The sequence below is a fragment of the Psammomys obesus genome, unplaced genomic scaffold, assembly GCF_907164565.1.
Source record: "Psammomys obesus unplaced genomic scaffold, mPsaObe1.curated_primary_1811, whole genome shotgun sequence".
Taxonomy (NCBI): Eukaryota; Metazoa; Chordata; class Mammalia; order Rodentia; family Muridae; genus Psammomys; species Psammomys obesus.
The window spans coordinates 40,000,596-40,013,400 of NW_026585895.1; the positions used below are offsets into that span (position 1 = coordinate 40,000,596).

The following is a 12,805-nucleotide window of genomic DNA, read 5'->3' on the forward strand; positions in this document are numbered from 1 at the left end:
TCACTGGGTAGTACAATAAGACACTATTGACATTCAACTACAGTGGCTGAAGACACACACACACACACACACACACACACACACACACCATCAAGAGCTGGTGAAGATGATCAACAACAACAAAAAAACTGAAGCTCTCATAGATTCTAATACTTTAGAATGTGGCTTTGCACGTTTATTAAAGTTTAAATAGTTCATTTTATAGAGTATGGCATCATACTATATTTAATTAGCTATTATATATTATTTGTATTAACACATCTCTTTTTGAAATAGTAACATTATTTTAAATCATTGGGAAAAAAAGCAAGCCAAATGCCAAATGTAACAGTAATACACAAACAATGCAATGGCCCCAGGAAGGAATAGAATATAAATGCCCACAGCAAAATTTAAACATGTTAATCTATAAAAAAAAAAAAAACAGCATTAAAATATCATCTATGTGTGCCACAGTTTCCCTTATAACACATACCTGGAAATGCAAAAGTATGGCACTGGAGGAGATCAGTTGGTTGTAGAAGATGCTGGCAGTGGAAGCTTCCATAGCAGAATGGCAACTCAAAGGTGCTGGGAAGTATCGACAATGGCTGTCGATTTCTCTAGCTGTACTGAGGGCACTTGTCGAATCCAAAGAACCGAGAGCAGAAAGACATTTGATCAAGTACAAATATGAATTTGTAATTTGTTACATTTTGTGTTATAGTTAATGATGAAGAACGATTCACTCAAGTAATAGCCACCAAGAGTAAGAAGGTGAGTCAGGTGCTGAGAGAGATAATAAATGTGAGGAATTCAGTTCAGAGCCTAACACATAATACAGTTGTTCAAAAGTCAGCAATGTTAGCCTGCATCCCATTGTAAGTGTGTGTCATTCATATTTTGTCTCCTGGTCTCTGTGTAGATGAGGCTACTGCATTCCTTCTTATTTTTAACAGAGTGCACATGGAACTGTACATAAATATAATGTGTGTATATGCGTGTATACATTTTTCGTTGAATGCCTAGTGTACTTAAAAAACACAAAGCAAATATTAGGGATGATTGGTTTTCAGTTGATTCCAGTCTATTATAATAAAGTGAGTGATTTTAATTAGTTAAATTATTTCATCAAAACAGCGAGCTGATTGGAGGAAGTGGCTGGTTATATCAGCTTTGTGTTGATCTTTTTATTTGTGCCTCCACAGTGAATGAGTACAGCAGCCCTCATGTTATCAAATGTGGTCCTTGTGTCGTTCAGACAGTCCTCACACAGAATCTTCTCGACTGGCTCATCTCAGTGAGGGTGACCTTTCACAATCTGGTCAGAATTACCAAACCCTCTCTCACTGCTACTAGTGAATAGATCATATGCTTGTAGCACCCATAAAAGTCAGACTTGCTGTCAAATTGAAGAATTTCGGCCCAGTGCTCATGTTTCTCTTTCCCTGTCATAGAAAAAAGGCAATTCTTCTTAGAAGGAAGACAAGATGTACCATGAGAAAATATGAAAAATAACCATTCTAAGCACTAAGAGCCCAAGCATCTACATATTACAAACCCCAAAGTAATGTATGTTTTGTGTAATTAATCCAGCTGCCTGGGCATTTTCCCCACAATGTCATTATTGAATCTCCAGAAATCATAGCAATATGGGATTATAGAAATTCGTATTTTATCAGAGAATAGTACTGTCTAGTCTGAACGCAATACAACCAACCTTTCTTCATTGAAGGAGCCTCTGCTTAGCTACATATGCCAAAATTTTTTGAGCTACTAAGTTTCCAAGTTGGGATGAGACTTGATTTAATTAACTGATTGCAACTTATTTATTGAATTTCATAATCAAATGTTTAATATATACGTATATACTATTTCACGATAAATATTGACTTGGAAAAGTCATAAATCGTTATTTACTACATAAATTCATTGCAGCTGGAGGGACAGTCGCAATGCAGCAGTTCTGCCTCGGAACACTGTATGTTAGGACATTACAGGTGTCATTTGTCTGCATTTCAGCTGTTTCAATACTGTTAAGCATATAAATAGGAAAAAAATGTATATGGTGCAACTTGATTGAAGCACAAGAATGAACACATGTCCTAGCAGATGTGCACTTTAAGTTTAAAGGAGAAGCAAAGATCGCATCCACCTCTGAAGGGTTGCACGGTTGTTGCTGTGCTCCACATGGTACAGAGTCTCGCCTGCTTTCCAGAACGGATGCATGAGACGTTGTTTACCCTTTTGAGACACTGAACTATGTCCTTTCATGTTGCCTGGACCATGTGACTACCATAGCTGGCCAATGTCTTCTGGCTATCTCTTTGCCTCTTGTTATTTGTAAGATCTGAGCTCAGTGTATTCACTCAAAGGGAGAATGAGCGAAGAATTAGTAGAAGTGTATAGAACATCCGAGGTAGTAAGTCCAACTTATTAGCGCTTGTTTTTGTCATTTTGTGATAAGCCAGCACAAGAAAACACCCAAATAAGCCCAAGTTCTACACTCATATTGATTGATTAGCAGGATTTAAGCTTCTATGATTCAGGAAAATATTTTAGTTCCTTTAATTCTAAACAGGAATTATATAAGTTCTTGACTTATGGATTATGCTGATCTTGAATGTTGACTTTATAAGTACCTATTGTTGAATTAATAACATGAAAGTTACTTACTGAACACTTCCTGTATACATAAATTCTGTGAATGTCAAGACTATATGTTGACAAATTGAGCAGGAAGTTGTTTAGGATGGAGACAGAGAGGAGATTCAATGATGGCTACTTGGTAATTGTGATAATCACTATTTCAGGAGTGGTTTTTTTTTTTAATTGTAGAACTCTATCAGTAAACATCAATTTCCCATGTTTTATTTTCTTTCCTCATTACCTAAATATTTAATATGCATCATTGGAGGATGGAAGTCTCTTTCTCTAAGTAGATTATAAATTCCTTCATAAAAACAGCATTGTGTATTTTCGTTTTATCTCTAGTTAGACAGGGCTCAGTAAACTCCAATTTTGAAAAATAAAATTAAAGAATGAAAAATACAAATAAATATTCAATGTGCAAATGTAGATTTTAAATGGTAATTTTGAAAATGATTACAGATAATAAAATAGAAATAAAAACTGGATTTTAGTAAAGTGGAGGAGACATGAAATTTTTTTTCTGTAAAATTGTTTCACTGAAGCAAAAAAACATTTCTAAATAAGAGTTCAGATGATTACTGATGTTACAACCATGCTAGGACTGTCCTATGCATGCACTTTCCTTGAATTGTTGCCTCAGAACAACTACAGAAGTTGGAAAGAAGTCTCACCCTAGACCTAATGACTCGAAACTTCTAGGACAGGCACAGAAATCTGTTTCCAGGAGCCCTCCACGAGATAAATGCTTAATTTGCTGAAATGCGCAGGTTGGTGCAAAAAGCAGTAAGTACAACTACAACAGTAGAGAGGAGAGTTGGAACGGATGCGTATCTATCTTACCGGTTATACCAAATGACAGTGTGTGATGCTCATAATTAATTACTTTCCAGCACACTGCGAAGTGACCTAAGCTTGTCATATAGCTGCCTGGTCAAGAAGACAAACTGTTCACATCTGCAGCTATCATGTGAGGCCAAGAGCACTGGGACACGGATTTTCTTTTTTATTGCACAGCTGCCTGAACTACAATAGAATTAATAATTTGCTAATTGGTTATGAGAATTTAAAGTCATCTTAGACTGAGTAGTTTCATTATAAAATGACAGTGTGCTCTGGAGAGATAAAAACTAAGGTAGCTGCTGAGACCAATGGAAAATTTTGAATATGGCCAAGACTGCACCACACAAAATTAGAGTGGGCAAATTCTCACATAAGACTTAATTATCTGCTAGTTCTCCATTCTGGCCTTGAATTGTCATTTTCTCAGCTACTTATTATATCAGGAATTTACTCTACAGTCTAGGGACTGTCTCAAACTATTTAATTCTAGGAGTTTTATAATAAAATCTTGAAAATTTTGCAAAAACTGGTGTTTTTCCCCTTTATTTCCAGTCATTGGATCTTGACAAGAGTTCATTCATTTTATATTGAAATGCACAAAAAAAAAAAACCCTCCTTTATTAATGGGGTAAAGACTGCTTAGGAGTCTTATAAAATGAAAGACTGTATAGAAAAAAATCACACATGCAAATGCATGCTCATGAGTTGTCACAAAAATGGATGTGAATCATTGAAATAAATGCTGGCTATAAGGGTAAGACCAAGGTTGTTCAAACAAAAGCAGAACATGTGGCAAACTCAGAGTTAATTGAGATGCGCTCCAAGATAGATGTGTTTCAGTTGTGGTGAATTTGACTTTTGAACACTTCTCAGATTATCTAAGGGGAAAAAGGCATTATAAAGATTAGGTATAGTATACAGTAAATAAATATTTGAGAAAGTACTGTACTTAAAATATCAAGGCTTTAAATTAAATCTCTTGTAGTGTGCATTTCTATGTCTTCAACAAAAACATTATCTCTTATACAACTGTCTCTTTAAAAACAAGTACAAAAAATGACAATAGAAGAAATGGCTTCAAATTTGTATAATTAACTTTTCAAGGAAAAACATCAGGACTACTCACTCAAAATTAAAAGTATTCCATTGCTGATTTTTTTTTTTTACCTTTCATTTTAAAACCTCATTTTAAGTTTGTTTTTGTAGCTCATGTTGAATAACCAAATCAAAATGATTTAATTAGTCTAGGGTTGGACAGACATTCTACAAAGTATGAAAAATATAGTAAGCTTTTTTTATAATACTCCTATGTAAATAATCAAAAAATGTATTTCTGAACTATCAGTAATAACTCATAGTGTAGCAAGAAAAATCTAGTTTAATTTTCTTTGTGTTCCAAGAGAGTAAAACACAGAGGGAATTAAACACTTTATGAAGTCAAAATTCTGATTTTTTTACATTTAAAACAGCCTTAAAATCCAATAATCTTTTGGTGCAACAGCTTAAGAAGGACAAATACCACGCATTTAAGCAAAAGGTCACCTGATTGAGAATGGTTAAGTGTGTTCTTCTTCTGTATGCAAATGTCTGTAGTGTGCTTCTCTGCCAGCTTCTACAAAATGAAACTTAAAAGTGTTAATGACTATTTCTTCCAGTCTAGTTTGTCTAGTTAAACATTACTGCAACATTCCATAAGCCTACCTATTTTTAAAGCACAAATCATCTCGGCACAAGTACTTTGTAGAAAGTTGTACTCAAATTAGAGCTACCTCTAAATCATAAGCATCTAATTAACATAGGCAAAAGCTCTCATAGAGCAGGAGGTTAAGCTTGTTTGTGTATCCCTAATGGAGATCTCTTTGTTATTGTGATATGTACAGCAGATCTGTAGATTATTGCTATGAGCATTTAAATTGCTGTAGCACTTGGGAAGTTTTCTTGCTCACTTTCTGTTCATTGAAGATGTTTTCATTTGTACTAAGTATTTTGACATTACGGATTATACTATCAACTGCTATTTTTGTAGGTCTTTCCTGGTGTGACACACAGGAAAATGTTTATAGCAGAAATATATTTGAGAGAATTTGGTAGTGCTACTGGTTCCTCATTTACAATGATAACTAATGCTGACCCATACCTCTCAGATCACAGGTATATCTGGGAAGGCCAAGTGTTGCAGACTTCTAAAGGACATATGCTTTTCTGGATTCTCAAAGTATATTTTGTTAACCTGAGACAAACTTTCCTTAAAGATTAATATTCAATCATGCTGCATAGCAGTAAATGAGAAGGATCAACTTGTGAGTCCAGACATACCTTCCTACATGCCATCAAACACATAAGCAGATTTTAAAATACTGCAATTACTGTCTAGAATGAATATGTATTAGTAGCTTTACTTTCCTAGCAAGAATAAAGTGAGTAAGAAAGTACAATTGACCTGAACTTGGCGAACAGCTCAAATGCTGAATCTTGTAATTAATTAAATGTACGGCTACCCTTGATTTTGATTCTCATCCAATTCCAATTAAACTTTAACACAGGGAAGGGATATTTTATTTATTTATTGTTTAATCCTTCAAAGGTATAAATATATATATACACACACTAAAAATACAATGTAATTATCTGTTATTCTATAAACATTTGACAGTTAAATAGTCAAGAAATATTTCAATTAAATAGTGACATGTGAACAAAGATGGAAGAACTCTGTTATTTGAGGAGCCACATTCTTGCTTTAAGTAGTACCAAAAGAATGAATGGTATAGAATGATCAGAATGGGGAGTCTGTTGAAGGCCAAGATCTACAACAGTTTCAGAGACCACTGACACATAAAAGGTCTCTGATTTTCTCGAATGTGAAAACTAGTGGTATGTCATGAGTAGAAATGCATTCACACCAGATTAGGATTAGAAGCTTCACAGTGAGGGAAGGATTGATTTGACCATCCACTTTTGTAATTAGGCAGATTGATAAGAAATAAGAGTGACCAAAGTGGTTATGCATAAACAGTTACACATAGAGCCCATCCACCTTTCTGAGACTGGGTGGGAGAGTGGCAAAAGAAAGACAGGATTAAAGGAGACTTAAGGCCATCACGTAATCACTGGAAAATTTACTATGCTTTCCTTTTCTCTGCTAAGCTGTGTGTCCAGTTAATAAGTATTTTCTGAAAGAGCTGATCACATAGTCCTCTCTAGTAATTCAAACTAACTGATGATAATCTACACAATACGGTTAATTCCACAATGGACTGAGACAATTAAAAGTGAAATGAAGGTTAGTGCTAGTTAAAAATTTTGAAAGGGCTTACATATTTTATTCTAATTTTGAATTGATGTAATTTTGCTTGAGGCTAGATGGAGTAGTTTGTAAAATGACAATTTAAATTTCAATTAATCTCACTTTAAAGTCTTTTTAATAAAGTGATTCTATGAAATGGCAATATGCCAATAATATGAAGGCTGTTGCATCTACAAATATGTTATCTAAAAGTGTAGATGAGTTTGAATTTTTCTGTGCTTTAAATTAAATTCCAGATCTTCCTTGACAATTAGCATAATGTATACGACATATATGTCTATATGTATTCAGAATGTGCTGTGAAGGGGAGGACTTGGGCGTATATCTTGCTCGTCACACTTCAAAATCTGCTTCTGCAAAGAAAGTGAGTCATGCAATGAATTTCATTATATATAAATACTAATACAGCAATTATTCTCTTCTATATTTGATTTAATCTGTAAAGACATAGGCACAATCTTAGAGATACAAAAATATAATCCATGTAGAATGCATGACTAAAAAGTTAGAAATATTTTAGCCAGAATTGTGCATTTTTTAAAATTAGATAAATTTAGTCACATACTGAAAGCTACATCAAATCTGGATTTCATTTTATACTTGGAGAAGCAATCTGAAGATTACAAAATACAACACTGAGAGGTGTTTTAAAAGTAAAAACGACCTACCAAAATTTTATTCAATAAATTGTTTTTATTATTTTATGCAACATTGTATGGCTAATTAACATTGTATTGTCTAATTCTCATAAATGTGAGTCAACATCTATGTGAAGTTATACAGTTAGGAATTAGAGGACATGTTCTAATATGTCTGGCTTTCGCCATTCATTTTCACCTAAATGGGGGATTTATTTACAAAATGGCATGGTCCTTCCTGGAAAAGCAGACAGGTTGATTTATCAACTGCAACTTAAGAAGAATGCTGACAAGAAGATTATTATAGGCACTCTGAATCAGTGAAAGTGACAGTTTGTTTTAAAACTCATGGATACTAGCTGAAAACTCTCCCCAGCCACCTAAAGGTCATTGATATTTCCACATGGCGAAGAAAATGTTAGCTGCAGAACACAGTTTATTTAAACTACAAATGATAGAATATGAAAACACAAGACGCTGCTAGAGTGTGTTCGTGATCTCCACATGAAAAAAGGATATTATGAAACACTAATGAAATGGCTCGTTTGTGAGAAAACGAAGATATTAATTCGCATGAAATAATTTATGTGTTTTTCTTATCCCAGTACGGCAGTCACTGACCACTCACCAATGCAGTCTGTTGCTTATGTGCTTGGAATTCTATTTTGGAGTTCCAGAGTCTGATCTATGCCAGTACAGCTAGCAATTTGGCATAAGAAGCAACATATGTTACTGAGAGAGCCTGTTTTATCATGTGCTGTTTCTTTAACTACAATCACCTTTCTATGTCATTTACATATAAAATATTCATCATCAAATATTCATTTCTCACTTTGAAATATTCACTGTATCTGCTCCAGCAAATTACAATAATAAGCACAAGAAAAGTACTTCTGGTAGAACAAGGGTATAGAGTAAGTTCTTGCATGTCAACCATCAATTCCCTACCTGAATGGATTAAATGCCAATTTCTCTAAATAAAATATTTATGGCACTCTTTTCTTATTTAAACATATGTTATCTACTTATATTTTGAAGCATTTGGTCTTTTATTGTTCATTTTCTCATCTTAAAAATCTTTAGAAGAACCAACATTCTATCAAAAACAATGTTTACTTTGGATTTGTATCCATGATTACTCTTTCTTAAAAGAATATTTTCATTATGATTATCCTATATTATATGTTTAACATCCACTTATATCCACTCATAAGTGAGTATATACCATTCGTGTCTTTCTGCTTCTGGGATACCTCACTCGGGATGATCTTTTCTAGTTCCCACCATTTGCCTCCAAATTTCATGATTTCCTCGCTTTTAATTGCTGAATAGTATTCTATTGTGTAAATCCACCAAAATTTCTGTATCCATTCCTCAATTGAAGGACATATGTTTGTTTGTTTGTTTCCAGACTCTGGCTACTATGAATAAAGCTGCTAAGAACATGGTTGAGCAAATGTCCTTGTTGAATACTTGAGCATCTTTTGGATCTATGCCTAGGAGTGGTACAGCTAGATTGTGAGGAAGCACTATTCATAATTGTCTGAGAAAGCACCATTTTGATTTCCAAAGTGATTGTACAAGTTTACATTCCCACCAGCAAAGGAGGAGGGTTCTTCATTCTCCACAACCTCTCCAGCATATGTTGTCATTTGAGTTTTTGATCTTAGCCATTCTCATGGGTGTAACCTAAAGAAGCTAAGCTCAATCTTCATTCAGAAAGGCAAATGGGAAAGATATCAGAGGAATATGAAAACATGGAATAAGGCAGGATCCTACCGTGGAGGGCCTCTGAAAGACCCAGCAGGGTATTAAAGTGGATGCTGAGACTCATATACAAACTTTGGGCAGAGTGCAGGGAAGCTTATGAAATAAGGGGGAGACAGAAAGACCTGGGACAACAGAACTAAAATATGTGGTCCTAAGTGTATTTTCTGAGACTGATACTCCAACCAAAGACCAGTCATGGAGATAATCTACAACCCCTGCACAGAGGTAGCCTGTGGCAGCACCGTCTCAAAATGGCCACCCTAGTAAGGGGAACAGGGCTGTCCCTGACCTAAACTCAGTGGCTGGCTCTTTGATCACCTCACCTGAGGGGAGGGGGGCAGCCTTACCAGGCCACAGAGGAAGACTTTAAAAGACAGTTCTGATGAGACCTGATAGGTTCTGGTCAGATGGAAGGGGAGGAGGTCCTCCCATATCAGTGGACTGGGAAAGAGACATATGAGGAAATGAGAGAGGGAGGGATGGATTGGGAGAGGATGAGGGTGGGGTACAGCTGGGATACAAAGTGAATAAGTTGTAATAAATAAAAATCATATTTAAGAAATGATAATTTCTTCTAGATCACATAATATCATAATTCTATTGACCAGTAATATTCATATATAGAAACATATGGTTGCAAAATTTTGGTTGTACTAAAAGAGAAATAATTTTTATAACTATATTTCACTGAAACAAAAGATTTGATAACACCATTACTACAAATTATAGATCAGTATTGAGAATAGCATTGGTTTTCAAAATTCAGTGGAAATGTCTTTGTCAGATTCTTTAAAATCTCAAGGTAGGTTTGGGAACTACTAGCCTACCTCTGCTTTAGCTTCTCTGTCCTCTGTAATCATTGGATCATCACTCTCTTCAAGTACTTACAGTGATAACCAAAGCCACACACTAGCCAAGTTCACTCACTCTGTCAGTTTTCATTTTACTGCACATGCTTCCAATATTTGATAGTCAGCCATTTACTCCTTTAAAGGGCCTGTGACAGTGTTCTAACCTGGTTTTATAGCTTTATGACACTGATTTTTTTTTCCTTTCTTATTTTGGTTCTCCTTTCTTTTCACATAAAAATGTGCATTTATAGCTTCTGACAACAGTTTTTAGGTTGACATATGCCTTCCTTCATTGTAGTATTCCTTCCCAGAATTTTGACAATTGTTACTAAAAACTTCATTATAGCCTGAATTTTCAACAACACAAAATTCCAATCTCTCTTATCTCTCAGTGGTTCATTCTTAAAAACATTTTAAATCATTGATGATATAATGCTACTGAAATAAAGCCATGAGAACAGCAACAAATGTTATCTTTTCCTTTTCTGCTCCCTTTACTATTTAGACATAATCCTAATCAATCTAGTCACATTTCCCAAAAAATATAATTAATATTGTTATAAAAAGAAATTTATATAAAAGTAATTATTTCTAAGATGGTCCCTTTATAGCCAATCATTATAGACATTTTTTATTACAAAACTTATAAAAATTTCCATCTTTTCTTCCACGTTTAGAGATGCCATTGCACTGGAAAAGTGATATTTTTTTGCAAATTTACATGATAATTGCATATTTGTCAAATATTCTGTAATCATCTTTCTTGGATACTGATTGCCTTGTTCAAACATACATTTTAGTTTTGACTGTATCCTTACTCAAGACACTCTACTGACTCTACTGCACAGAGATATCTTATACTTTATGCATCTTCTAATAACAAATGAACATAAATTCAGGATCGTCCTCCATAACTGCCCTCTAAATGTCATAGATTTTTTTTTTATTTTTAAATATTTAATAGTTTTTGAAATGGGTATTTTTTAATTTAATTTAGTTTAATTTATGTATTTATTTATTACAATTTATTCACTTTGTATCCCCACTGCAGCCCACTCCCTTTTCTCCTCCCAGTCCCACTCACCACCTCTCCTCTCCCCCTATGCCCTTTCCCTAGTTTCCTGATAGGGGAGGACCTCCTCCCCTTCTATCTGACCCTAGATTATCAGGTCTCATCAAGGCTGGCTACATCATCTTCCTCTGTGTCCTGGCAAAGCTGCACCCTCAGGGGGAGGTGATCAAAGAGCCAGTCAAGGAGTTCATGTCTGAGATAGCCCCTGTTTTAAGAATGAATCTTTTAAAGATCTCTGCCCTGTCATATCTTATTCTAGCCTTATCTTATTTAAGTCAAAATAACAATGGTTATAAATTATGTTTTACCTGTATAATAAAGTGGGAAAGTTACGTTCCTACCCATGGCTTTAGTATTCTTCCTGGCTTACGCAGAATAATGAGTAACGGTCCACACATGAGGAAAAGATGTTTGGCTAAAATTTGCATATATAATCTAATATTTACAATTGTTTGTCTTTTCTAAGCTCTCATTTTCAAATGTGGTATCATAATAGTATGTGGATAACATATCCCAAATGATCTTCCTCAAAAGTAGCTTCAAGAGCCAAGCCGGTACAAGCATTTAATACCAGCACTCAGGGAGGCAGAGGAAGGTGAATCACTGTGAGCCCTAGACCAGCCTGGTTTACAGTGTGAGTCCAGTACAGACAAAGCTACTCAGAGAAACCCTGTCTTGAAAAACAAAACAAACAAACAAACAAACAAACAAAAATTTAGCTTCAATTTACAATTCACAAATGAGAAGAGAAAAGCATCACAGATTAAGACCCACAGTCCTGATGAGATCTGATAGGCTAGAGTCAGGAAGTAGGGCAGGAATACCTCCCATATCAGTGGACTAGGGGTGGGACACATGAGGTGTGGTCAGAGTGAGGGAGAGTGGGACCAGGAAGAGATGAGGGAGGGGCCAACAGCCAGGATACAAAGTGAATAAGTGTAATAAATAACAGTAAATAAATAATATAATATTTTTAAAAAGTAAGGCCCACATTAATTCCTGAATTTGAAACTTGATCCAGTGTTATTGAAATTCTACATATTTCCTTTCTTCTTTTGAAACCCTAAAATACCTATTTGGCCATTTTGGTTTAAAGTTGATTGTTAACTGTATAAATCGCCAAATAATGGTAAATACATAACAAACTTGCTAATATGGTAGACATGGTAGACTTCTAAACAAATAGTTAACTAGATGTTAATAAAATGGTATGATAATTGCCATGCTGCGTGATGACTTGGGGGCACCAATGTTCTCTTCAGCTAAATGGTGGTGCTGAGACATACATTTAAAAAGTCTCTCTAAGCAGTGAACACTGTGATCCTTATGATCATAGCCTCCTGGGGCCCATTGCTATTCAGTTTGTCTGTAAAATCACAGGCATATACATCTGACTTATTAGATCATAATTTGGCTCTGAATAAAGAATTGATGCTAAGAATAGATTTTATGAGATGAAGAATCTAATCTTTTTGACGAAATGAGAATCCAAAGTAAAGATTGGGTTGATTTAATGTAGTCAAACATCTGGATATGTGACTAAAATGTTCATTTTCCATATGGATGTTTAACATGTGTGAGTAATACCAGCTTAGGTTTAAAAAAAAAAGCTAAATTCATGTCAAAATAATTAATCATCAGACTTGCCTAACATAAAGTGGTTAACAATTATGATTATCTCTGCATTAATAATTAA

The 12,805-nt window shown here is 34.7% G+C and overlaps 1 protein-coding gene across 1 annotated transcript in view; it reads left to right on the plus strand.

Moving 5' to 3' along the window:
- Positions 1 to 12,805, plus strand: part of Lrp1b (LDL receptor related protein 1B) — a 2,073,786-nt gene that overhangs the window by 117,675 nt on the left and 1,943,306 nt on the right. The gene's annotated exons all lie outside the window — the stretch shown is intronic.